Genomic DNA, 27,888 nt, shown 5'->3' with positions numbered 1-27,888 from the left:
GCCTAACTATTACTACACATTCAGCAAAGGAAGTGGACATGAACAACTTTGGCACATCTGTCATGCAGTAGGTTGCGGCTAGGTGGAAAAGATTTAGGTGTTTGGGTGGGAAAGAATGTTGAATTACAGAAATTTTAAAATAAAAGTTGGCTCAGCTTAAAGAGAAGATAAAATGCTTGTTAATGCCTGGTTGCACAAAACCCTGTCACACCGTACGCTTTAATATCCATAAACATTTTTCATGGATTTTGGTTTGAACTTTTAATTTAATAGGGAAAAAAAGCACAGATAAAAGACCTGGATAATTTCAGAGCTCCAGTGTTTGAACCCATTTTCTCTACTTATTTAGAGTTTTGTTTCATTAGTGGTTTGAATTAATAGGAGTCTCGGTTTGTATATAACTTAACTTTCCTTTATTCCATGACTTCTTGGTTTTAAAATTGAATGCAAAACCAGAAACCTGCAGAGTATAAATCTTGCTTGATGTGTGTATGTGCAATGTACATACTTGATAATAATTGGTTATATATCATATTTATAAAACAATCACTTGTACTGTTTTAGGTGAATGTGCTTTACCCTGATACTTTATTGTTAAAACAACAACAAAACACTTCTCTAAATACACAAAATCAAAATTTCAACTTTCTTTTAAAAGAGGTGCATATGTCTTCAGAAATGGGAGAGATACTCAAAAGATAAGGTAGGTTTTCTGAAAACACAAGGTGAACCCCATTTGAATTGATTTCTTTTCAAACAATAATTTTTTTTTTGTTTTGTTTTTTGAGATGAAGTCTCAGACTGGAGTGCAATGGCGCGATCTCGGCTCACTGCAATCTTCCTCCTTGTGGGTTCAAGTGATTCTCCTGCCTCAGCCTCCCGAGCAGCTTGGATTAAAGTGCCTGCCACCATGCCCAGTTAATTTTTTTTTTTTGTAGTTTTAGTAGAGACGGGGTTTCACCATGTTAGCCAGCCTGGTCTCAAACTCCTGAACTCAGGTGATCCACCCGCCTTGGCCTCCCAAAGTGCTGGGATTAGAGGCTTGAGCTACCGCGCCTGGCCTCAAACAATAAATTTTTAACAAAGAAAATGTCTGAAATCTGGTTAAAAAATTCTTACTATCTTTTATAAAAGATGAAATTCTGATTGATTAAAGATACATGACTAACTTTAAATGTCTGTTAATAAGCACTTACATGCTAACTAGAATTTAGACTCATATCTGGCAGATACATTTCCATATAATATTCTAACTTAGTTTTATTTCTGGGGAGAATTGTTTATTTTCCTCTATGATACAGAAAATAAAATTTTTAAGACATTTTATCTTTTACTTTAGAGCTTTTAACTGTTGGTTTAGTGGTTTGTTTCATAACTGTTTAACATCTCAAACAGGTTTTCTATAATTTGGTTAGTTAAATCAATATGTATTTGCTTAATATATTCTACTTAAAAGTTTTAAACCAAGAATAACTTAAAGTAGGCTTAACTTGTGTCTCTCAGAATTTCATTTGTATTTAAATTATGAAAATAAGTTTTCTAAGAACCATTTTGTGTTCAAAAGCTTATAAAGGTTTCACAACTTGATTTTCCCAAGTACAATTCTGTATCAGATTTAACTTCCTCTTAGAAAAGAGACAGTTTTTCACTACTGAATTTGCCATTTCCATGATGTGTTTTTTGACATTTACAGATTTTTATTTATTCCATAAATGTTTGAATATCTACTTGTGAAGGTTCTGTCTTTGCCTACCGGTATGGCAAAGAAAGACAGTCACTAATCTCATAGAAGATAGGTCACACTGAAAGAGACTCATCCAGCCATGAACAGGTCACTTCTATTAGTGTTAACTGCTCACAGTTAAGTATGACAAGAACCTATGAAGTTTGGCCTTTGTGTATGGCAGAGGAATGGAGGATGCCAGGAGGCAGGTCAAGGAAGGCATCCTATGGAAGTGACATTTGAACTAATATCTGAAGGATGGGTGACAAGAGGAAAAAGAATCCTTCTGAGCACAGCAGGTACAAAAGTCCTGAGGGTGAAAAGGTGGATGTTTCCAGGGAAGGTGAGAAGTGCAGTGTGTTTGGTAGAAGAAAAGACACTGAATGAAGTGAATGACAAGAATGATGAAGTAGGCAGGGGCTAGAGCAGGCTTGTAAGAACTCTGGAAAGTGGTGAGAAGTGTTGGGCCAAAAAGTAGTGTCATGAGATTTGCATGTTAAAACTATTTTTACCCATAGTAGTAAATAGACCTGGTAGAAGGAAATAATGACTGGCCCTCTGTTTGGAAGAACATCAGTTAGAAGGCTGGTTTATGAAAACTTTGAAAAGCAGTGGTGGCCTGAAGCATAGTGGCAGTAGAGATGGGAGCTCAGATGAATTAATAGAGGATTAAGAGTTAGGAGAGGCTTGCTGATGGGATGGTGTAGGGAAGGGATAGATAACTTTCTGATCTTGGATTTTATAGCTGGGTGGATGGTGGTGCCTCACTGAGACTGGAATGCTGGATTAAGCAATGTACATGAACAGGGCATGTTCCCTACCCCTTAATGAGCTATGATTATGTTTTCCATGTTTTTAGCCATGTCTCTACTTGTAAAGTGTTTTAGTTGGCTAAAATTTATGTATGGCATGGATGAAGGAAGGAAAATACTTATGTAACTGATAAACTAATGCTATGTTCTTATCTAAAAAATAATTAAATGGCTTTCTTCTATCCTTTTTCTTCTTTCCTTTTAATTTGTTGATACTAAAATGCAAATGAAAGATTTCTTGTAGATGGCCTGGGCTTTTAAACAATTTTCAGATGAGATGTAAATCTAAATGTTAAGAGTGTTGCAGTTTGTGTTTAATGATGCTTTATATGTTTGACTTTTAAAAATAGAATTCATGAGAAGAGACTGTGGGTAGGAACCAAGTTAGGACTCTCAAGATGGCTTATGCACATCAGAGCAGTTCTGATGCCACTTAGAAGGATCCAAACTTCTTTTATGGCCTGATTTTTCAATTCATTTTTTAACTGAAATCCCATAAAGAACATAAGTGGTTTGTGATACCCTTAATGTCTTAGAGTCATATCAATATTTTGCTTCACCTGTAATCTATGAAAATAACATTTATTTAGTAAACAGAAGTTGCTGTTTATCTACTGTATGCTTGGATCTTCACTAGATGTTTCAGTGCCAAAGAAAAAGATTTATTTTACCCCTTTCGCAAAGAGTGAAACTTATTTCCACAGTGTTTGTCTAGCCTGCATTTAAATACTTCTGGTGATGACAGACCTGCTACCTACCCCTAGGCACTCTTTCGTTTTCTATTATATTAATTCACTTTTTTTTTTTTTTAAATGGCAAACAAAGTACTTTTGAAACAAAATAGACAGTGATGTGTTTTCTGTGTTCCATGCTTTATACAACTCAGGGAGACAGTGTGCAATCTGACCCCCAGAGCATCAGGGCATGCTTCAACTACTCAGCGAGTGACCGTCTCCTACATTAAGATTTCTGCTCCTGAGAAAAAATATCTGTCTCACTTGGCTGCATGGCCCTCCTCTTCTGTGTGAGTTGAGCCACCATTTTCTAAGAAAATCTCACATGAAAGTCTTATTGGGACTCTTATTTTGGGTAATGCTTGTCTCTGATGTCATCCACATGACTCACCAAAATCTCAGCTGAACCCCACTGTGCTCAAAGATGGTTCTCTCTTCTGCTATCAATCCTGACAGAAGTAACCTGAACATTCCTTTGGGCCCCAGGTAACACTGGTTTCCCCATTTTATGGAGAACATAATTTTTCATCTCTTGCTTGGGAGCATGAATATTTCTGCATCACCACAACCATAAATATCATTAGGACAGACACCACACTTCATTCCATTTCTGTATGGGACAAGATAAACTGAATAGAAAGGAATACAACTTTTAAAAGCCCTCCCTACTCTTCACTTTTAAAAATTGAAATAGCTTGATGAAAAGATATTGGGAAAAATACTTCTAAACCTAAGCTTAAGTATGTTTTTTGAAAACTTAAATCTTAAGGTACTCTACAAATAACTCAGAGTTCTTTGCCTCACTGTGACCCAAGCGTATGTGTGCATTTAGAAGTCTTATTACAAGTCAGTTATAAATATATCTTACCAGATAACTACCTTGTGAATATTCAAAATTGGAATCAATGGCATGCTCAGAACCAATTTGTGGTTACAAGCATATTTAAGGCAGCTTTTGGATAAGCCACTCATAGCTACTTATTTTGGAGAGTGCTGGATAATGGGGACCACACATGTTGTCTGTTGGGTGTATTTTTCCTTAAATATTTGTGTATTTGCTCTGTTATACTGCTGTTTTCTCAAGACCCTAATGTGTTAAGTTTTCTATGCTTTGGGGAATGGGCATGTCTTACATATGGCTGTTTTCTGGATATGTTAGACCATCTATTTTGGTGAGATTAAGTGAAAGAAAGTTGAATATATTTCCTGTGAAGTCTCTGAGGAAATTATTGAAATAAATTAATACATACATGCTTAAATTCGAGTTTACTTCAGAGAAGTAATTTTAGAAAATAGTTTTTCACTACCTTTACCATTCCCATGATGTTTTGACATTTACAGATTTTTATTTATTCCATAAATATTTAAATATCTGCTTGTGAAGGTTCTGTCTTTATCACCAAGCCTACTGGTGTGGCAAAGACAGTTGCTAATCTCATAGAGGATAGATCACATTGAAAGAGACTCATCCAGCCATAAATGGGTCACTTCTATCAGTGTTAACTGCTCAAAGTTAAGTATGACAAGAACCTATGAAGTAAAGTTTGGCCTTTGTGTATGGGAGAGGAATGGAGGAAGCCAGGATGCAGGTTAAGGAAGGTATCCTGTGGAAGTGACACTTGAGCTAATATCTGAAGGATGGGTGACAGGAGAAAGTATGCTTCTGAGAACAGTGCGTACAAAAGCCCTGAGGTTGAAAAGGTGGATGTGTCCAGGGAAGGGGGACACAGTGTCTTTTGGAAAAAGAAAAGACACTGAATGAGGTGAATGACTGTCATGATGAAGTAGGTAGGGGCTACAGCAGGCTTGTAAAAACTCTGAAAAGTGGTAAAAAGTGTTGGGCCAAAAAGTAGTGTGATGAGGCCGGGAGCTGTAGCTCACGCCTATAATCCCAGAACTTTGGAAGGCCGAGGTGGGTTCACACCTGTAATCCCAGCACTTTGGAGGCCAAGGCGGGAGGATCACCTGAGGTCGGGAGTTCAAGACCAGCCTGACCAACATGGAGAAACCCCGTCTCTACTAAAAATTGAAAAATAGCCAGGAGTGGTGGTGCATGCCTGTAATCCCAGCTACTCGGGAGGCTGAGGCAAGAGAATCCCTTGAAACCAGGAGGCAAAGATTGTGGTGACCCGAGATCACACCATTGCACTTCAGCCTGGGCAACAAGAGTGAAACTTTGTCTCAAGAAAAAAAAAAAAAGAAGGAAAAGAAAAAAGAGAAAAATAACATTCAGACTTCTGCTCCTGAGAAAAAATATCTGTCTCTTGATTGCACAGCCATCCTCTTCTGTGTGAGTTGGGGCACCATCTTCTAAGACCATCTCACATGAAAGTCTTATTGACACTCTCATTTTGGGTAATTCTTGTCTCTGATGTCATCCACATGACTCACCAAAATCTCAGCTGAACCCCACTGTGCTCCAAAAATGGTTCTCTCTTATGGTATCAATCCTGACAGATGTAACCTAAACATCCCTTTGGGGCCCAGGTAGCACTGGTTTCTTCATTTTGGGGAGAACGGATATTTCTGCATCACCAGAACCATAAATAACATTAGGACAGACACCACACTTTATTCCATTTCTGTATAGGACAAGATAAACTGAATACAAAGGAATAAAACTTTTAAAAGCCCTCCCTACCTCTCACTTTTTAAAACTGAAATCCCTTGGTGAAGAGATGCTGGGAAGAATACTTCTAAAACTAAGCTTAAGTATGTTTTTTGAAAATTTAAATCTTAAGGTAATCTACCAATAACTCAGTTTTTTTTGCCTCACTGGACCCAAGCATATGCGTGCATTTAGAAGTCTAATTACAAGTTAGTTATAAATACATCTTACCAGCCTATTATCTTGTTTTGAAAATCCAAAATTGGAATCAATAGTATGTTTAGAACCAATTTGTGGTGACAAGTATTTTTAAGCCAACTTTTAGATAAGCCGTTCATAGTGACTGATTTTGGAGAGCCCTGGATAGTTGTCACCTTACATGTTGTCCATAGGGTGATGTTATTTTTTCTGAAACATCTGTGTATTTGCACGGTTTTACTGTTGCTTCGTCAAGAACCTGGTGTGTTAACTTTTCTATGATTTGGGTTATGGGCATGTCTTACATATGGCTGTCTTCTGGATGTGTTAGACCATCTACTGTGGTAAGATTAACTGAATGAAAGTTGTATATATTTTCTGTGAAGTCCCTGAGGAAAACAATCAAATACGTTAACAAACAAATACATGTTTGAAATTTGACTTTACTCCAGAGAAGTAATTTGAGGTTACTTCAGAAAAATTAAAAATTGCATCAGGTAAGCCAGGCCATGTGATGTGTCTTAAGGTTGTCTGTAATATGCTCATTCTTTGCATGCCCAAAGCCAGTGTCATTTTGCTAAGAATGTGAGATCAGGATGTATGCTGTAAAACTGCACAATAGTATTTAACATGTTAAAAATGTTGAATTGAAAAGTTAAGTTCACACATAATTTAAAAATATACTGCATATTATTCCATAAAAGTACAATAAATAGCATACTACTTAATTTTAACTAAAGAATGTTTTTGATAATTATGCAGAATATTACTCTGAACACCTACCTCATGCATCACTCAATATTATAAGTTAACCACAAAGAGCCTCTCTGCTTAAATTTTCATCATGTATCTTAATGTCCTTACCTTTCCATAGAAAAGGTCATAAATAACGCCTACCTAATATAAATGAATCTCTCAAATCTTTTATTCAGCAACAATTAGTCTCATGTTTTCACATGTGAATACACCAGGAATGATGAAACAGCATGAATTTAAGAGTTTAACTCCATTATTATTCATTTTAAAAATCCCATATTTTGACAAGTTTACTTTGAATGTAATATTGTAACTCCAAAAAATATTCTACTTCTTTTAAAGTTATATATAACTGATGTTTACACAAACTATAGTTTATATTATTTCCTATACTCAGCATTCTGATTTAATGTTTAAAGTTTGAGTGCCCTAGATATTTCTACTGTGAATTATTCCAATATTTACATAGACTTAATTTTGGACTGAATATCTTTCATATTTACTGTATCTGCAAAAACATATTTTAGTATAAACTCTCTAGTGTTTTATAATTTGTAGTGTTTGGAAAAATACTTTCCCAAATTCATTACATCTGCAGGGTTTTCCTCAATATAAACTCACTGATGTTGAACAAAATTTTAACAACTGCCTCAGGATTCTCCTCTAGTACAAAATGTGTGCAATAAGATCTGTGATACAAGTAAAGGGATCACAAACCTCTTCATATTTGTTAATGCTTTTTCAAAACAAATACTCTTCTGCGCTTTAAAGACACATTTTCTGATAGATCTTTTGACAGTAAGAAGACTTTTGTTAGTAGTAAGATTTTAAGACATTCACATTATTAGTGTTTCTCTCCAGTATGAAATCTCTTATGGTTAGTAAGGTTTGAAGACTGGTAAAAGGTTTTGCCAAATTTTTCACATTTGTAGGGTTTCTCTTCAGTATGAATTACCTTATGTTTAGTAAGATTTGAGGACCATTTAAAGGCTTTGCCGCATTCTTCACATTTGTAAGGTTTCTTCCAGTATGAATTATCTTATGTGTAATAAGGGTTGAGGATTGGCTAAATGCTTGGCCACATTATTCTCATTTGTAGGGTTTCTCCCCAGTGTGAATCCTCTTATGTCCAGAAAGGCCTGAGGGCCATACAAATGCTTTGCCACATTCTTCACATTTGTAGGGTTTCTCTCCAGTGTGAATCCTCTTATGTCTAGTTAGGGTTGAGGGCCATAGAAATGCTTTGCCACATTCTTCACATTTGTAGGGTTTCTCTCCAGTGTGAATCCTCGTCTAGTTAGGGTTGAGGGCCATAGAAATGCTTTGCCACACTCTTCACATTTGTAGGGTTTCTCTCCTGTATGCATGGTCTTATGTTTGGTTAGGGCTGAGGATTGGCTAAATGCTTTGCCACATTCTTTACATTTGTAGGGTTTCTCTCCAGTGTGCAGCCTCTTATGTATAGTTAGGGTTGAGGACAATACAAATGCTTTGCCACATTCTTCACATTTGTAAGGTTCCTCTCCAGTGTGTATCCTCTTATGTTTGGTTAGAACACAGGATTGGCTAAATGCTTTGCCACATTCTTCACATTTGTAGGGTCTCTCTCCAGTGTGCATCCTTTTATGTCTGGTTAGGGTTAAAGATCGGCTAAATGCTTTGCCACATTCTTCACACTTGTAAGTCTTCTCTTCAGTGAGTTATCTTATGTGTAGTAAGATTTGAGGTTTGATTAAAAGCTTTGCCATATTCTTCACATTTGTAGGGTTTCTCTTCAGTATGAGTCTTCTTTTCATTAGTGAGGGTTGAGGACCAATTAAATGTTTTTCCACATTCTTTACATTGGTAAAATTTCTCTGTAGTATAAATGCTTTTATGCTGGGTTATGTGTGAAAGCCTGCAAAATGATTTGACACATTTTTTACATTTGAAAGTTTTCTTTCCAGTGTGTCTGTTTGAATTTAAAAATTTATATAAGACTTTCGAACATTTACCACATTGAAATACTTTTCTCTGGGTAGTTATGAAACACTGGTTAAGTTCATTATAACCTTCTTCGTGTACCTTACACTCATCCACACTTTTACAGCCTTTTCTTAACTGTAAATTCTCATGTTCATATTTTTCGTATCTTCTCAGTATTACTTTTTGAAAAAAATCTTCCATGCCCTGCTCTGGCCAAAGGTTTTGAGCAAACTGAGGACATATACCTGAAAAATAAATAAATAAATTACTCCACTTACTCCCATGAATATAGTTTTAAAATCTTACCTTTAAATTTATACAAACTACATAAACAAGATGGCTTTGCAAAATACCACAAGCCCTAATTCGTTCACAGACATATGAATGTAACAAAAACATAGAGATCAAAGTACATCTGTGGTAAATTTATAAATGAATTAAGTGTGTTCCGTGTCCCAGAAAAGCACAATGCAAAAAACCACATAGAAGAAAAAGAAAGCCTGTTAAATTTACCCAACACAGCTTTTCCTGCTTCCCACTGTAACATAGTGCCTTTAGAAGTAATTGTTTTAAAAGAAAGGTAAAATACTGACACATTCTTTGTCATTTCTGGCTTTTAGGGGCTTTTCCTGAAACTGGTTTCTGTCACTCATGACATAAAGTTCTGAATGAAATGGTGGTATGTTTTGAAATGAGAGACTGAGTCTGCTGAGACTAAAGAAGAATGTTACAGCAGCAGAGACTGCAGTGCCACAGAAAAGGAACAGGCGTAGCATTTGATTACTAACTCCTACAAAGTAACAAGAGTAAGCTTTCTTAACTAAAAAATACACAGAAAATGTCAGACAACATATATTATAAGAACATGTTTGAGAAACTCCCATAATCATGATCCAAGACAATTGTTTTCAGACCATGTCAGGACAAAATTACATTATAAAGATTTTGACAGGTAGCTTTTTTTTAAGGTAAAAAACTGAAAGATTATTATATGTACAAAATAGGGCAATATCATCCCAACAGAAATATCATAAAATCTTCTGAAAGAAAACAAAAATATTAGACGTATACATTAAGAATTGGCAATAAATTGAGTAACACTCACTGATTAAAACAAGAACAGAGACAATTATGGAAAATCAGAAAAATGAGGATGAGAACAAAAATATTTAACATTTCAAAGAAAACAAAAAAGTGGAGGTAACAAATACAGATGAAAACTGACAGATTCCAAAAGCAAGAAAAAATGATGTAAAAATAAGCTCAACAAACTAGGATCAAAGAAAGATATTTATAACAAACACATATATAAGCACAATTTCAAAAGTCACAAAGATTATCTTTGAAGCTGCAAGATAAAAGGGATGTGCCAAACCAGGTGCAGTGGCTCACACCTGTAATCCAGGCACTTTGGGAGACCGAGGATAGCAGATCACCTGAGGTCAGGGGTTCAGGACAAGCCTGGCCAACATGGAGAAACCCCATCTCTACTAAAACTACAAAATTTAGCCGGGTGTGGAAGTGCGTGCCTCTAATCCCAGCTACTCAGGAGGCTGAGGCTGAAGAACCACTTGAACCTGGGAGGTGGGGGTTTCAGTTAGCTGAGGTCACACCACTACACTCCAGTATGGCTGGGGGATAGAGGCTCTGTCTCCAAAAAAAAATTAAAAAAAAAAGAAAAGAAAAAAGTGGTATGCCATTTACATAGTCTTATGAGATAATCTGTGAACTGTTAACAAAAATTTTGCAGGCCATAAGGCAACTAACTGTGTGATGTAGTCATAAAAATAGTTGTGAAAAAACAGCTATTGAGAATAATACGATCAGCGAATCTGTCCTGCCAAATAAAAAAAAAAAAAAAAACCTTCCATGGTAAACAAATTCTAAAAAAGTATATTGGAACTGCATATACCCTACATATAAAGGGTGCTGAAAATAGTTTCTTCTACTGAAAATAACATGAATTTTAAAAACCCATATAATCATATAAAAATACATTATTTTCTAGAAAAAAATATGCAAATACACAATAGTAGAATTTCTTAACAGTATCCTAGTGGTGCAGAAAACACTTTTAAATATTCTCTGAAATTAGTAAGAAAAAAGCATAGAAATTATAAACATCTGTTAATGAATATACAACATAATAAGATATAATTAGCAATATCAATGACAACTTTGAGGGAAGATGTAACAAAAACGAATTTTTACATGCAACTTATTATTTTGCCAAAATAAATATACTGTTGTATTTTTCAGAAGTGATATGTAATCCCCAAAGTACTACAAAAGTTTCTGTATAAATATAGAAAAGAGGCTGGGCGCTGTGGTTCATGCCTATAATCCTAGCACTTTGGGGGAGCCAAGGCAGGTGGATCACGAGGTCAAGAGTTTGAGAACGGCTGAGCGCGGTGGCTCAACCCTGTAATCCCAGCACTTTGGGAGGCCGAGACGGGCGGATCACGAGGTCAGGAGCTCGAGACCATCCTGGCTAACACTGTGAAACCCCGTCTCTACTAAAAAAATACAAAAAACTAGCCGGGCGAGGTGGCGGGCGCCTGTAGTCCCAGCTACTCGGGAGGCTGAGGCAGGAGAATGGCTTAAACCCAGAGGCGGAGCTTGCAGTGAGCCGAGATCATGCCACTGCACTCCAGCCTGGGCGACAGAGAGAGACTCTGTCTCAAAAAAAAAAAAAAAAAAAAAAAAGAGTTTGAGAGCACCCTGGCCAACATGGTGAAACCCCGTCTCTACTAAAAATGCAAAAGTCAGCCAGGCATAGTGGCACACGCCTGTAGTCCCAGCTACTCAGGAGGCTGAGGCAGGAGAATCACTTGAACCCAGGAGGCAAAGGTTGCAGTGAGCCAAGATCCTGCCACTTCACTACAGCCTGGGCCTGAGAGCGAGACTCTGTCCAAAAAAAAAAAAATTTTTTTAATGCAACTTAAGTTTATTTTTTTAACAGATTAAAACATGTATATTTTAAGGTTATATGTAATCCCCAAAGTACCACGAAAATATTTGTATAAATACACAAAAGAGGCTGGGTGTGGTGGGAGGCAGAGGTTGCAGTGAGCTGACATCACACCATTGCACCGGCCTGGACAACAAAAGCAAAACTCCATCTCAAAAAAAAAAAAAAGAAAAAAGAAGGATAGGAAAAAAGAAAAAACAAAAGATAAGAAAAAGAAAATAAATGAAATCATATAAATACAAACATCAAAAAGACAAAAATGGAAAGAGAATAAATAAGAGACACACATGCAAGAATCAAATGAAATACTTAACAAAATAATAGTAAGTCTTTCTCTTTCAGAAAATTATATATAAATACATATATATATAAAGTTAGCTTTTAAATTCAGACATACATTCAACAAATAGTTTTATTAAGCATTTTAAAAACCAAGATACATCTTGCCTTTCTACAGGAGTCAGTTGAAATCTAATGATTAGGGCCAGGCATGGGGGCTCTTGTCTGTAATCCTAGCACTTTGGGAGGCCGAGGAAGATGGATCATGAGGTCAGGGGTTTGAGACCAGCCTGGCCAACCTGCTGAAATTCCATCTCTATTAAAAATACAAAAATTAGTTGGGCGTGGTGGCAGGTACCTGTTATCTTAGCTACTCAAAAGGCTAGGGCAGGAGAATCACTAGAAACTGGAAGGTTGCAGTAAGCCGAGATTGTGCCACTGCACTTCTACCTGGGTGAAAGAGCAAAACTCTATCTCAAGAAAAAAGAAAAAAAAAGAAATCTAATGATTAAAAAAGACTGGAAGCGGCAGTATGAAAGTAGACATTCCATGCAACATTAATCAAATGAGGGCAGATACAGTCAAAATAATCATACACAAGCTACATCTTCAGTCAAAAAGTATAATATTTTATAAAATATACTTGAAATTGAAACTCCAAAGAAACAAAGAGGGACATCAAAAAATAATAGATTCATTCACTGGGAACCTATGACAAATTTGTGTGTGTGTGTGTCTCACATTAGGGTTCCAAATATATGAAGCAAATATTGACAGAGTGGAAGAAACACACAGAAAGCAATATAATTATAGAAATACCACACTTTCTGCAATAAAAATAAAACAAGAAAATTATGTAAATAAGGGAACAGACTACGTAAAGGCAGTATAAAACAATTATTCCAAACAGTTATGGAGAACACTCCTCAACATCAGAATACACACCCTTCTCAATAGCTCATACAACATTTCCCCTGATAAACCACATCTTTAGCCAAAAAGGAAGTCATACCAAAATTGTTAAAAGTAAACTTCTATGAACTACTTTCTATGACCAAAATGGAATGAGAGCATACAACCATATGAGAAAAAAACTGAAAAATTTACAAATATATAGAAATTAACGCTCTTGAATGTGCTCTTATACAAAGGTTGAAATAGTTAAATTGTGAAAAGGTCCATCCTTCTCAGTGCAATCTACATATTTAATGCCATGTTTTCCAAATTACTCATTGCATTCTTGAAGAAACAGCAACCCCAAAAGTATATAGAATCCCAAGAGACAATGAAGTACACAATAATCTTAAAAAAAAAAAAAAAAAAAAGAAAAGAAAAAAGAAACAATGCTGGAGGCATTAAAGTTCTTAATTCAAAACACATTACAAAGCTACAAAATTAAAACAATTTGGTATGAGTATAAAGGTAAAAAAATGGACTAATAAAATAGAATGCAGCACATACATAAACTTTCACATATATGGTCATATAAGGAGTCGTTTACATACCCATAATTATTGCAGCATTGTTACTCTAAGACAATAGGTGAAAGCAATGCAAATTTCTTTCACCAAGTCATTTAGTAGACATAATTTGAAATATAAAAATTCTGAGGCCAGACGCAGTGACTCAAGCCTGTAATCCCAGCACTTTGAAAAGCTGAGGCTAGCAGATGACCTGAGGTTGGGAGTTCAAGACCAGCTTGACCAACATGGCAAAATGCCATCTCTACTAAAAATACAAAATTAGCTGGGCCTGGAGCCACATGCCAGTAATCCCAGGTATTTGGGGGACTGACGCAGGAGAATCGCTTGAACCTGGGAGGCAGAGGTTGCGGTGAGCCAAGATTGCACCATTGCACTCCAACCTGGACAACAAAGGTGAAACTCCATCCAAAAAAAAAATTCTGGACTATCACTCAGTATTCAAAAAGCAGGAAATATTCTACCAACCGTAAATATAAATCTTGATGGCATTATGCTAAATGAAATGAGCCAGCCACAAGAAGACAGAGATTGTATGAGATATATGAAGAAGTTACACTCTTAGAAACAAAGAAGAGAGTGGTATTTGCAAAGTGCCATAAAACAGAAAAAACTGGGGCCAGGCATGGTAGATCACACCTGTAATCCCAGCACTTTGGGAGGCTGAGGTGGGTGAATCACCTAAAGTCAGGAGTTTGAAACCAGCCTGTCCAACATGGCGAAACCCCACGTCTACTAAAAATGCAAACTTTAGAAAAGCATGGTGGTGGGCACCTGTAGTCCCAGCTACTCAGGACCCTGAGGCACTAAAATTGCTTGAACCTGGGAGGTGGAGGTTGCAGTGAGCTGAGATCACACCACTGCACAGCAGTTAGGGTGACAGAGCAAGACTCCATCTCCAAAAAAAAAAAAAAAAAAGGAAAACTTGGTAGTGGTTTAATATGTTTTAAGATTTAGCTTTGCAAGATAAAAACATTTTAGCAATATGTTACATGACATGGTCAAGATAATTAACATGACTAAACTGAATATTTAAAAATATTTTCTGGTAAATTTTGTTATGTTTTTTGACAAGTAAAAATAATAATACCTAAAAGAGATACAGAGTTATGATAGTTTTAAATTATATTCAAATCCAAGTGTTTCTCCCACACAAAATTCATAAAGATTCACAAATAGGATGTTGAAATTACAAGAATTTTGACTTCTCATCTACACAGGATTAGAAAACCATTCAAAACAATCCTAAACAACAAATATACAAGTTACGAAAAAATTCAAGGATAACATTTATACAGGCAAACAAACAGAGATAATTCTATTGGAAAAAGACATAGCTAATTCATATATGATTTTGCTCCACAATGTTGTAAATTGTACAAAGTTAAATATTGGCACGCACAATTATAATATATACTAAAAAATCAAAATTAACAGATGTGTGGTGGCATACCCTCAAATATGTAACAAAAAAAGTAAAATTGCAAAACAAAATTAAAACATGGAATGTAAAACTGACTAGATACAATTAGATCAATATATTCACGAAAGAAATCTTACAAAAAGAATATGGAAAAAAATAATACAGAGGTTAGTCGAAGATTAAAAAAAGGGTGAGGACTTCCCAAATTTTGAGGTAATAAAAGGAAACCCTGTGTCTACTAAAAAAAAAAAAAAAAAGTAATACAAAATTAGCCAGGTGTGGTGGCACATGCCTGTAATCCCAGCTACTCAGGAGGCTGAGGCAGGAGAATTGGTTGAACCTGGGAGGCGGATCTTGCATGGCCAGGTGTGGAGGCTTATGCCTGCAATCCCAATACTTTGGGTAGCTGAGTCAGGCAGATCACAAGGTCCAGACCATCCTGGCCAACATGTTGAAACCCCGTCTCTACTAAAAGTACAAAAATTAGCTGGGCATGGTGGTGTTTGCCTGTAGTCCCAGCTACTCAGGAGGCTGAGGCAGGAGAATTGCTGGAACCTGGGAGGAAAGGTTGTAGTGATCCGAGATCATGTCACGGCACTCCAGCCTGGTGACAGAGCAAGACTCCATCTCAATACATACAGACATACAGTTATCCTTACCTAGGAAAGCCAGGTTTCTGTAGTTTTCTAACATCACATTCCTATATAAATTTTTCTGCGCAGTGTCCAGGCACTGCCACTCCTCCAGAGAGAATTCTATGGCCACATCCCTAAATGTCAACAGTCCCTGGAAGACATACACAAACACACCTATTTAAAAAGTGGCTATGGGCAGAATTTTTTTTTTGACTCAAGGTAAAATCAGAAAGTGAATAGAACTTGTTCTGACTTATAAGAGTGACTGAAATTATTCCATAAAATAATTGTCAACACACAAATGTTTTCTAATGTATTCTCTAATTCTGAGAGAAGAGAGTGGCATAATATCCATAATATCAGTGTACATATGATACTTGTCTGAATGATAAAGTGTAAAATTGAGGGCATAAACACAAACATGTACATTTTTGAGTGCTATATTTACATAATACAGAATGAGCTGTGTATATTTTTCAGATGAAAAAGACATAGTTGTTTTTATTTTTCAGACAAAACAGATATGTTGAGTTAGAAGGTACCACTCAAATTTTAATGTGTACAATAAACTGGACATCTTGTTAATGCAGATTGTCTTTTCAGGAGATCTGAAATAAAGTCTGGGTTACTGAATCTCTACGAAGCTCACCAGTAATGCCAATGTTTTGGCCCCAAAAGACTATTTTGTCAAACATCCAGTAAGTGGAAGACCCTGTGTTTGTTTTTGTTTTGTTTTGTTTTTCTAGCCTATAAACGATGAGAGCTTTCTTTTACCAAAGAAAGATAAATGCAAAAAAAAACTTAAAAAAAAGGGTAGCTGCCAATCAAATGTGATGGTTTATGCACATCAGCTGCATAAAGATACCTACTGATGAAGAGAAAAATCTATAGAGAAAAAATCTGTGAGAGCTTATTGAGTTATTAACATCAACTGCACCAGGACAAGTTTTTATAGTGTGCAGATGCACCCAGAAGGACACAGCATCACTACTGAAATATTGCCCCCACTAAAGTCAGTTACAGTCTGAATTTAACCGTAAGAAAACATCATTTTTGTGGAAAGTTCAAGATACAGCTATCTTCCATGTTCTACAATTTTTAATAATGATTTTAAGTAGTTTTTCTTTAGTACCCTAATAAGCAGGTATCTCCTGATAGTTTTTTCAGAACTTTCTGGGTAATAAATACCATCCTGTTTAAACTAGCATTTTCTTAATCGTGTAATGCATAGATGTTGAATACAGTAAGAAATTCTTCTTCAAAAGTTTAGCTTGCTTAAGTTTCTTTGCCTTTTTCCCCTTGCTTTCAAGGCCAGACTTCCTTACTCTCCGTGTTTCCCCTGCCCTGGTAAACAACCTTCTAGCCAGTTCTTATCTATGGAGCCCACATTCCACATCTGCTACCCACTCTGTGAATTACCTCTCCTATGGCAACAGCTACTTCCCATGAAACTGATCTTCCTGCCTTCCCACCAGTATAACCGCATTCCTGTACTTTTCAAGTTAGCTAACCAGGTTTAGCTTAGATTGTGCCATCCAACTCCATCCAACCAAGGCAGGACACAGTAAGAAGGACAAGCTGCATTAGAGGTAGTAACCCCCCCCCCTACTTTCCTTGTTCGTGTGTACTCTCATGGCAACCAGAACTAAGAGGGACACACTCCTGCACCTTAAGCTTTAATTTCCATTTCAGAGTTACTACAGTCAGAATTTCTTGGTTTTTGAAATTAAAACTGTTAGAAAAATTCAGCAAAATTACTCACAGTGTTCAAGTAAGGGAAGAACATTTTAAGGTACTTATATTTTGCCTCAGTAAGAAAAGCAAAAGTATTTATTTTTTTCAGACAATAAATGTATAATTTTATTATTTATATTAAAAATCACATAGTAATCAAGGCACAATGGCTTATGCCTGTAATTTCAGGACTTTGGGAGGCCGAGGTGGGTGGATCACCTGAGGTCAGGAGTTTGAGACCAGTCTGGCCAACGTGGTCAAACCCCATCTCTACTAAAAATACAAAAATTAGCCAGGCTCCTGTAATTTCAACTACTCAGAAGACTGAGGCAGGAGAATCGCTTGAACCTAGGAGGTGTAGGTTGCAGTGAGCTAAGATTGCACCATTGCACTCCACCCTGGGCAACAAGAGCAAAACTGTGTCTCAAATAAACAAACAAAAAAATTAGTCACATGGGAACACTCCTGGGAGGCACCAAATTTCATCACATAAAATTTAGCCTTAATCTCAAAAATCAAAGTAACAGGATATAGGGCCAGGCCAGGCCAGGTGGCTCACACCTGTAATCTCAGCACTTAGGGAGGCTGAGGTAGGCGGATCACTTGAGGTCAGGAGTTTGAGCCCAGCCTGGCCAACACGGTGAAACCCCATCCATACTAAAAATACAAAAATTAGCTGAGTGTGATGGCACGTGCCTGTAGTCTCAGTTACTCAGGAGGCTGAGGCAGGAGAATCTCTTGAACTTGGGAAGTGGAGGTTGCAGTGAGCTAAGACTGCACCATTGTACTCCAGCCTGGGCGTTGCTGTGAGACTCTATCTTAAACACACACACACAATAAAACAGGATATAGAACAAAGATATTCACTGTCAAAAATTTACACTGCTGCAAAAGGGAACTGAAGTTTTCAGGAATCTATGTAACTCACCAATTATCTACCATATTTTTTTGTGGGAATGTATTCACTGTCTACAGCTGAAATTGAAGAGGGATTTTTCTTTATTTTTTTTCTTGGTAGCTACCATTCTAAAAGCCAGATGGAATTCTGTTTGAAATCACTCAGCCATAAAAAAAACACACCTGAGAATATTTCCAAACCCACTCCGAGGAAAAAAAAGGAAGTGAAAATTTTCAACAAATAAAATATATTATTAGATATTAATGTTTTTGAAACTCACCTCTTTTATGCCCTTATATTTTGTTACCTTTCAAGCTCTATTAATAAAATGCAATATATAGTTAAAAAACTGAGGACAGCTGAGCACATTGGCTCAGGCCTGTAATCTCAGCACTTTGGAAGGCCCAGGTATGTGTCACTTGAGGTCAGAAGCTTGAGACTATCCTGGCTAACGTGGTGAAACTCCATCTCTACTAAAAATACAAAAACTAGCTGGGAGTGGTGGTGCACACTTGTAGTCCTAGCTACTTGGGAGGCTCAAGCAAGAGAATCACTTGAAATTGGGATTTGGAGGTTGCAGTGAACTAAGATGGCACCACTTCACCCCAGCCTGGGTGAGAGAGGGAAAGTCTGTCTTTAAAATAATAATAATAATAAACCTCAGGTCAAAATAAGTGAACAAATCTTTTCAAGATACAGATATGTCTTACTCAAGTGTCAAGTCAGGCCATTCAATTACTTGAGTGTCCCACCCCATCCTGCTCACTTAAGTACTCAATAACCCCTCTCAGGAGACTCTGAACTATGCCCCAGTGAGTGCCTTGGGCACATTTTACTCTGCAAGTTCTTACACCATCTCAATGGAGTCAGATTTTTGGGGTTTGGTAGTTTTTTTTTTTTTTCCTGGAGATTTTTTACTATTTTTCTTGCACTATTTTTCTGTCCCCTAGAGGAATCCAGAATGCAGAAATTATTTTTCTCCTCAATACTAGTATCTGATTGGCTGACCAGCAATGTGTCTCCAAGAAATGAAAGTTAAGTTGGGTGAAGACAATATTAATGTCTCAAGGGGTTAACTTAAAAAAAAAAAAAAAAAAAGGCAGCAGGAAATGCCTCTTAGCCTCAGGGCATCCACCTGCACACTTGAGAAGCTACACTAAATACCTCAGGTTGTCCTATGAGGGAAAACGACCCAGTAGCTGATATTCACAAGACACTCTAGCAGACATAGCCATGTTTATCCCCATACAGTACTGAAACCCAGGTCCAAGAAAAACTGAAGGGTGGGCCGGACGCGGTGGCTCACGCCTGTAATTCCAGCACTTTGGGAGGCCAAGGCGGGCGGATCACAAGGTCAGGAGATCAAGACCATCATGGCTAACACAGTGAAACCCCATCTCTAATACAAAAAAAAAAAAAAAAAAAATAGCCAGGCGTGGTTGTAGAGGACTACGTGCTCACAAACAGAGTGTTCCCCATAAGTCCTGCTCTCGCAAACGAAGCAGGGCATTCCCGACAAGTCCTGCTCTTGCAAACAAAGCAGGGCGTTCCCAATATGTCCTGCTCTTGCAAACAAAGCAGGGCGTTGGGGGCCTGTTTATACGAAAACATCTTGAAAATCCAGAAAGTCAGGGAAAGGTCAGAAAAACAACGATGTGTCTTGTGACTTGGCAACATTCCACAAACGACTGTATAAAAAATAAAGCGGAGTGCGCCATTCGAGGCAGCCGCCATGTTTGTCTTGTGTTGTCTTGTGTGTTCATTCCTTTGTTTAGGAAACACGCAGACCCCAACATCTGGCGCAGCGAGCAGGGTCCCGTGGCTCCACGAGAGCAAGGAACCGGAGGGGGAACACCCCAGGCAGGTAAATAAAGAAAGGGGGACCCACGGGAAAATTATGGGGAATTCCACCTCTCTGGCCTCTAAATATTTGCGGTTACTCCAGGGACTGTTGATGTCTATAGGAGTAGAAGTTAGTTAAGGAACATAAGACTTTGAAGTGATTGTTTGCCCATGTTGAACAACATTGTTACTGGTTTCAATATCAAACCAAAGTGCAATTAAATCGAAAGGAATGGTTACAAGTGGTTAAAGTCCTGCGTCGAGCTCATCAGCGGGGGCAAACGATGCCTCTGACTTTGTGGGCTTTGTGTAATTCCATTACTCAGGCATTAGAGTTACTTGAAACTGACTCGGAGCATGGCGATGCTGCCACAGGAGGTGAGGCATCTGAAGCTTTAGAGAGGAATGATCTTAGAGAGAAACATGTTTATGCCCCGGTTATTGAAGACAAGGAATTGGAAAAAGAGCTAATGCCTCCTTCATCTGAAGGAAATTCTGATTTGCAGCACATTTTAGAGATGTTACAACAGTTGTTAAAATTGCAAAATACCACTGCTCCTGTTTCTCCTATCTCTCCGCTAAAAGGATTTCCCTTTGCCTCCACCTCCAACCTCTTTGTCTATGTCAGGTCAGGTTTTCTCTGTGCCTCTTCCTCCTGTAGGAGAAAAAAAGAAATAGAAGGAAAAGGGTGATTTCGAGGAATTAGATTTATTCCCAATAACATGGGCTGCTTTCGGCCCCAATGCTCGGTTCCCAAACGGTGGCCAGAATGTGACTTTTACAGCCCTACAATTTAAATTTTTGAAAGAAATGAAAGCTGCAATTTCTAATTATGGACCTCAATCATCATTTGTCCTTGGCCTTCTCGATTCCTTCAAAACATATGATGATTCCTATTGACTGGAAAACATTGGGACAGACTGTCCTTAATCGTTCGCAATGGCTTCAATTAAAAAGTTGGTGGTGAGAGAAAGCAAGAGTACAAGCTAGAAAAAATGCTACGTGAAATCCCCCAAGACCTACTGAAGAGCAGCTTACGGGTTCAGGACAATACGCCACTCTTAATGCTCAGGCAGGCCTAGATGATATTACTCTCACTCAGATTAAAGCCTTGTTTTTAAAAGCGTGGACTAAGATTAAAATAGTGGATAAAACTTCTTTATCTTTTGTAAAGATCCTACAAAGAGCCACAGAGCCATATCCAGATTTTGTAGCCCATCTTCAAAATACTGTATTAAAGACTGTAGGTTCAAGCCCTACTGCTAAAATTCTTTTGAATACTCTGACTTTTGAGAGTGCTAATCCTGAGTGCCAAAAATTGCTGCGTCCTCTAAAAGCTAGTGGGGCTGATTTAGATGAATACATTCGGGCTTGTGCAGGTGTTGGAGGAGCTATTTACAATGCTCAATTGTTTGCTGGGGCACTTTCTAAGGCTTTAAAAGGCAATTCTAAACAAGGTATATGCTATCAATGTGGAAAACCCGGTCGGAGTGAATCTGCTGGGGTTACTCAAATTTATAAGGTTATGCAAGATCTTGTCCACCGCAGTCGGAGAATGGTTGAAATCGTCGTGACCGCGGTGATAGGACTTGTAGCAATTGCTTCCACTGCCGCTGTTGCTGGATTAGCTCTACACCAGAATATACAAAATGCAGAATTTGTGCAACAATGGCATGAACAATCACATTTGTTGTGGCAGCAGCAACAAGACATAGATGCTCATTTGACTGAACGAGTAGATAATCTAAAACAAGTGGTTTCTTGGTTGGGAGATCAGCTAACAGTGTTGAATACCCGAGCTTTGTTGAAATGTGATTGGAACACTACCCAATTTTGTATTACTCCTGTTCCTTTTGACAGCACTGTACATAATTGGACTGAGATAAAGAGACTTTTAATTAGTCATAATAATCTTTCCCTAGAAATACAAGAATTAACACAGAACATTTCTGAAACATTTTGCAATCAGTTACCGTAGCTGACTGGTGCAGATTTGATGACTGGTATTGCACAAAGTTTGACGTCTTTGAACCCTATGAGTCCTGTAAAAACTTTGCTGACCTCTGTTTCTAGTAATGTATTGATTGTTGTTCTTGCCTTTGTCATTTTTCACAGTCTGCTGGAGACGGTGCTAAAGGGCAAACACCAAATCCCAGCGAGCCCAACATGTAATGATGGTTTTAAAAGAAATTCAAACTTGTAAATAAGGAAAGGGGAAATGTAGAGGACTACGTGCTCACAAACAGGGCGTTCCCCATAAGTCCTGCTCTCGCAAATGAAGCAGGGCGTTCCCGACAAGTCCTGCTCTTGCAAACGAAGCAGGGAAGCAGGGCGTTGGGGGCCTGTTTATATGTAAACATCTTGAAAATCCAGAAAGTCAGGGAAAGGTCAGAAAAACAACGATGTGTCTTGTGACTTGGCAACATTCCACAAACAACTATATAAAATAAAGCGGAGTGCGCCATTCGAGGCAGCCGCCATGTTTGTCTTGTCTTGTGTTGTCTTGTGTGTTCATTCCTTTGTTTAGGAAACACGCGGACCCCAACACGTGGTGGCAGGCACCTGTAGTCCCAGCTACTTGGGAGGCTGAGGCAGGAGAATGGCCTGAACCTGGAGGTGGAGCTTGCAATGAGCCGAGATCACAGGCCACTGCACTCCAGCCTGTGGGTGATAGAGCAAGACTCTGTCTCACAAAAAATAAAAAATAAAAATAAAATACTGAAGAGTGACTGAAGACACATCGCCCTATAAAGTTTCAAAAGGAAAACCTGACCCAAAAACATTCTGATATCTGTGTCTAGTGAAAATAGAAGAAAAAAATGCAGAGAGATATTTCACCATACAGTGTCAGATTATTCTTTGCTTTCTTCTCACAGGAAATATTTTTTTAAAAAATCTTTTTAAATGTGCCATCAAATGCTTTGTCAAAAAATGATTAATAGGCCAGGTGTGGTGGCTCATGTCTGTAATTCCAGCTCTTTGGGAGGCTGAGGCAGGCAGATTTCTTAAAGCCAGGAGTTCGAGACCAGCCTGGCCAACATAGTGAAACCCCATCTCTACTAAAAATACAAAAATTAGCCAGGCGTGGTGCTGGGCAACTGTAATTCCAGCTACTTGGGAGGAGACAAGAGAATCGTTTGAGCCTGGGAGACAAAGCCTGCAGTAAGCCGAGGTTGTGCCACTGTACTCCAGCCTGGGTAACAGAGCAAGGCTCCATCTCAAAAATTAAAAATAAAAAGAATTACTTAAAATAGGTATCAAAATATATACCAAAGGATAAATAGTTGATAAAGTGCATTAGGGTGGGAAAATTGGCATTTGGGAATGTCAGACCAAAATGGAAATTTAGTATTTTTCTGCAAGCCAGAGTTAGACTGGAGGAAAAGGGGATAAGGGGTAGACCTGAGGCCCTTCTTGGGACACTAGTGAAAATTTCAGGGAAAAATCAGTCCTCTGTGGAGTGTGAAAATCATTAAGTGGCAGGAAATTAGATTGAGGTGGCTCTAGTCCCCGGATTTCTACTTCTAAAAAAAAGTCTAAATCAAGAGCATTTTTTGGTAAATTACTACATTGGTGGAAACAAGCTTCGGGTTTAACCAACTATAAACTGCCAATTAAGCTCTGATTACATAACCAGGATATTTCCACCTTGATTTTAAAAATTAAGAAACTAGGGCAGGCGCGGGGCTCACGCCTGTAATCCCAACACTTTGAAAGGCCGAGGTGGGTGGATCACCTGAGGTCAGGAGTTCAGGACCAGCCTGGCCAACATGGTAAACCCCTCCCTCCGTCTTTACTAAAAGTTTTTTTTTTTAAAAATGGCCAAGTGTGGTGGCGGGCACCTGTAGTCCCAGCTACTACGGAGGCAGAGGTTGCAGTGAGCCGAGATCACACCACTGGACTCCAGCGTAGGCAACGGAGACTGTCTCCAAAAAAAAAAGAAAAACAAAAGAAAACAACAACAAAAAGTACATCACAGTACCTAGCCAATTACTCAATTTGCTTTTTATCACGAACCTTATAAGTCTTTCCTTCAAGCCCTTTCCATGGATTACAAATTACAAACCACAGCCAGGTGCTCTGAATTATTTAAAATTTTCGCGGTGACACCATAAACTTTTAACAGGAAAAAAGAAAGCCTGGGAAGCCTATGGACAAAAACGCTTCCCATATGAACCCGCACCCCGAGTCAGGATTCTGCCCTGAGGTTCCTCCCCTGGTCTCTGCACCATCTGGGAGAGATGCGGGGCTACTGGTGCAGAGCTGCCCAGAGAGGGCTCCAGGCCAGGGCACAATCACTACACAGGGAAGAGATAGGACGCCCGGAGGCCCAGCTGCCAGCGCAGCCGCCATCTCATGGCTGAAGGGGACTGAGGCCGAGCTGGACAAGGAGAACTCGGGCGAACATAGTGGAGCTGACTGCAGGGAGGCGTGAGTCCCCCCACAGCCGCTTCCCGCCGGTTCCAACCACCCCCGCTCCCTCTCTCGGGATGTCGGACTGGCCCTCTCACCATTTCTAGGCTTCCAGGGGGTCCTGACTTCCTAGTTGTGGATCTTCAATAACTGCAGGTCACAAGGCCACAGAGGCTGGGCCTCTAGAAGCAGAAGACACAGAGCAGTGAGCACTAGACCTGGACCTCCGGCTGCAGTGAGAGGCAAAGGCCCCGGCCAAATCCCGGAAGCCGCCGTGTTCATTCCAGCTGTGTGCCTGATTGGACAGTTCCCAGGACAGCGTCCCTGATTGGATAACGTTTAAGACCCCGCCTTCTCAGGCCCTGAGTGACAGCAGATGTGATCAGAGGTTGGGCTGGATGAAGAAGATTCACAGCCTCAGCTGCAGCCTTTTCAGGCACGTCTTCCTCCCGGAGCTGAAGCAGGCCCATCCCAGAGCACTGGAAAACTCTATCTCTTCTTTGCTATCTTTTTCAATGTATCCAAAATGTGAACTTTTTTTTTTTTTTTTTTGAGACGGAGTTTCTCTCTTGTTGCCCAGGCTGGAATGCAAAGGTGCAATGTGGTAAGTAAACTTTTAGTGCCACAAAATAAATAGCACTTGAATATAAAATTTGTTTTTTTTCTACTTAGCAAGGCAATTTAATTTTATAGACCTGTGTGCCGTTATAGATGGAGCAACAATGAGCGCACACTTAAGAGCGGGGAAGGGGTTCTTATCCCTGAAGCACGTGGCCCTTGCTGCTGTGTCCTTCCCCTGTTCGCTAGGATTAGGCCGCACAGTAAACCAATTCAGACTGGCTAATTTAAATAGAGTGATGCGGTGAGTGGTTTGGCGGGAGTCAGGGTGGAGCAGGTGGGGGCAGAGCAGGTAATCAGAATGAGTTAGTGTGGAGCAGGTAATTGGAATGAGGCACGGTGGAGCAGGTGATGGAAAAAGGTTGCTTTACGAATAAGTTAATTTAAACAGTAGAAGGCAAAGAATTGAACATACTGACATATTGATTTTTGAAGAGAAATTAAAAATTTATATGTAATACACGATCTCAGCTCACTGCAACCTTTGTCTCCCAGGATCAAGTGATTCTCCTGCCTCAGCCTCCAGAGTAGTTGGGACTACAGGTGCACACCACCACATCCGGCTAATTTTTGTATTTTTAGTAGAGACTAGGTTTCGCCACGTTAGCTACGCTGGTTTCGAACGTCTGACCTCAGGAGATCCACCTGCCTTGGCTCCCAAAGTGCTGGGATTACAGGTGTGACCCACCATGTCCGGCCAACTCAATGTTATCTTTAAAGCAAAATTAGGGATGCCTTTATTCTCCAGACGTTGGGATATCTGGACACTCCTAAGTCTGGTTCTGCTTAGTAAACATTATTAATTCATTCCCTTAACCATAAACATCTAGAGGCTAGGCATGCCTAACTTGCTGAGAATGCAGCCCAGCAAGTCACAGCATCATTTTCCTGGCCCTCTCTCAAAATGAAGTCACTCTGGTTCAAACGCTTCTGACATATTTTCCCCCTTCTTTTACAAGAGGACCCTAAATCCTAAGAGTTGCAGAGAGACAAAAATTAGTCTTCTGTAACTTTTTCAGGCTGAATAGGGGCGATGACATACCTGCCTAACTATTGGGGTCTCTTGCATTCAGGGTAGAGAAAGTCAGACAGTGTTGGTATGGTGAAGGTCGTTCATAACTTTGAGTTTCAAAAAAGGGTGAAATCTGGAAGACTAATAAGTGTCCAATTTAAGAAAGCATTTAGTGAGCTTTAAAAAAAATTCATTTAGTGAATTTTAAAAGTAGAAGGCAAAGAATTGAACATACTGACATACTGATTTTTGAAGAGAAATTAAAAACTTACATGTAATATGCCATCTCAGCTCTCTGCAACCTTTGCCTCCCCGGATCAAGCGATTCTCCTGCCTCGGCCTCCAGAGTAGTTGGGACTACACAAAGAGTACAACCACAATATGTTTCACAGCAGCAAAGCAAAACTCGTAAAATTATTCCAAGTAAACTAAACAGGAAGGCTTTTCAAGAAGTGGACGGTTGTTGGAACCAAGCTGATAAAGGATTGAATGATAATGCATAAATGGTAAGAGTGTCTAAAACTTGTATAGTCTGGGTAATATTATGTGAATAGTCTGGAGCATACACATAACATTCGGTTGTGAGCAAAGCACAAGATCCCTTTTCGGTCTCTGTTAAAATGTCTACATAAGGCCGGGCACGGTGGCTCAAGCCTGTAATCCCAGCACTTTGGGAGGCCGAGACGGGCGGATCACGAGGTCAGGAGATCGAGACCATCCTGGCTAACACAGTGAAACCCCGTCTCTACTAAAAATACAAAAACTTAGCCGGGCGAGGTGGCAGGCGCCTGTAGTCCCAGCTACTCGGGAGGCTGAGGCAGGAGAATGGCGTGAACCCGGGAGGCGGAGCTTGCAGTGAGCTGAGATCCGGCCACTGCACTCCAGCCTGGGCGACAGAGCGAGACTCCGTCTCAAAAAAAATAATAATAGTAAAATAAAATAAAATGTCTACATAACCAACAGTTTGATTATGTAGAGAGGATGAAGTCTGTGTCCACTCAGTAAATAAGTTACTCTCTGCATGATTCCAACTAATACCCAAAAGTAGAATGTCAATCCATATCTTTATGTTTCCCATCCCTGTCTCATCTTCTGAACAGGAGTTGGAGGTCACTGGCTCATGGGAATAAACAGATCAGCCTCTTGAGTCCTGCTGGCCTGTAGGACTTCGTAAGAGACAGGTTTAATTCGAAATAAGTGGACCCAGCCGTTTATTCCCAGAATTTAAAACTGCTGTTGGGTTACTAAAGAGAACTTGATAGGGTCCCTTCCACTTTGGGGAAAGTTGATCTGCTGGGGATACTTCTTTCCAAGTTTTTAATGGGACCGAATTTCCCAGCTGGGTTGTAACAGGATTATCTTCTTTAGTTGGGGAAGGGAATCTTTGATTTCTATATTCAAAGAATGCATTTTGCACTTGTCACATGATTCTGCAGCTTGAAATTATCTGTGTTTATTAGAAGGTATGTAGCTAACAAGGGCCTTCCATACAATATTTCAAAAGAGTTGAGCTGCAGATTTCCCTTAGAGGCCCACTGGAACTTGTAATAAGGCTACAGATAACAAAGACAGCCAGGTCTTCGATGTTTCTTGGCATGGCTTAGCAAGAGTCCTGTTTTGAATTTGATTAGCTCTTTTTACTTTCTCTGAAGACTGTGTCCTCCATGCTAAGTGAAGGCGATACTAAATTTCTAGGGCTGAAGATATATTTTGTGTAATTGTCACTGTGAAAGATAGGCCATTATTGGGCTGGGCACGGTGGTTCATGCCTGTAATCCCAGCACTT

General features: G+C 39.0%; 1 protein-coding gene and 1 pseudogene across 1 annotated transcript in view; both read right to left on the bottom strand.

Moving 5' to 3' along the window:
- The window catches only part of LOC126942210 (zinc finger protein 254), a 181,429-nt gene extending 156,763 nt beyond the window's left edge, over positions 1–24,666 (bottom strand). Inside the window, exons 1-2 of the mRNA XM_050769541.1 lie at positions 24,571–24,666; positions 20,671–20,714 (exon numbers count right to left, since the gene is read on the bottom strand). The gene's annotated coding sequence lies outside the window, so the exon portion shown is untranslated. The remainder of the gene's footprint in view (positions 1–20,670; positions 20,715–24,570) is intronic.
- On the bottom strand, positions 5,817–24,588 carry LOC126942260 (zinc finger protein 726-like; annotated as a pseudogene).
- Positions 24,667–27,888: the final 3,222 nt, after the last annotated feature.

This window comes from Macaca thibetana, chromosome 19 (genome assembly GCF_024542745.1).
Source record: "Macaca thibetana thibetana isolate TM-01 chromosome 19, ASM2454274v1, whole genome shotgun sequence".
Taxonomy (NCBI): Eukaryota; Metazoa; Chordata; class Mammalia; order Primates; family Cercopithecidae; genus Macaca; species Macaca thibetana.
Note: the sequence above shows the minus strand (reverse complement) of the source record. Positions and strands in the feature narration are given on the sequence as shown.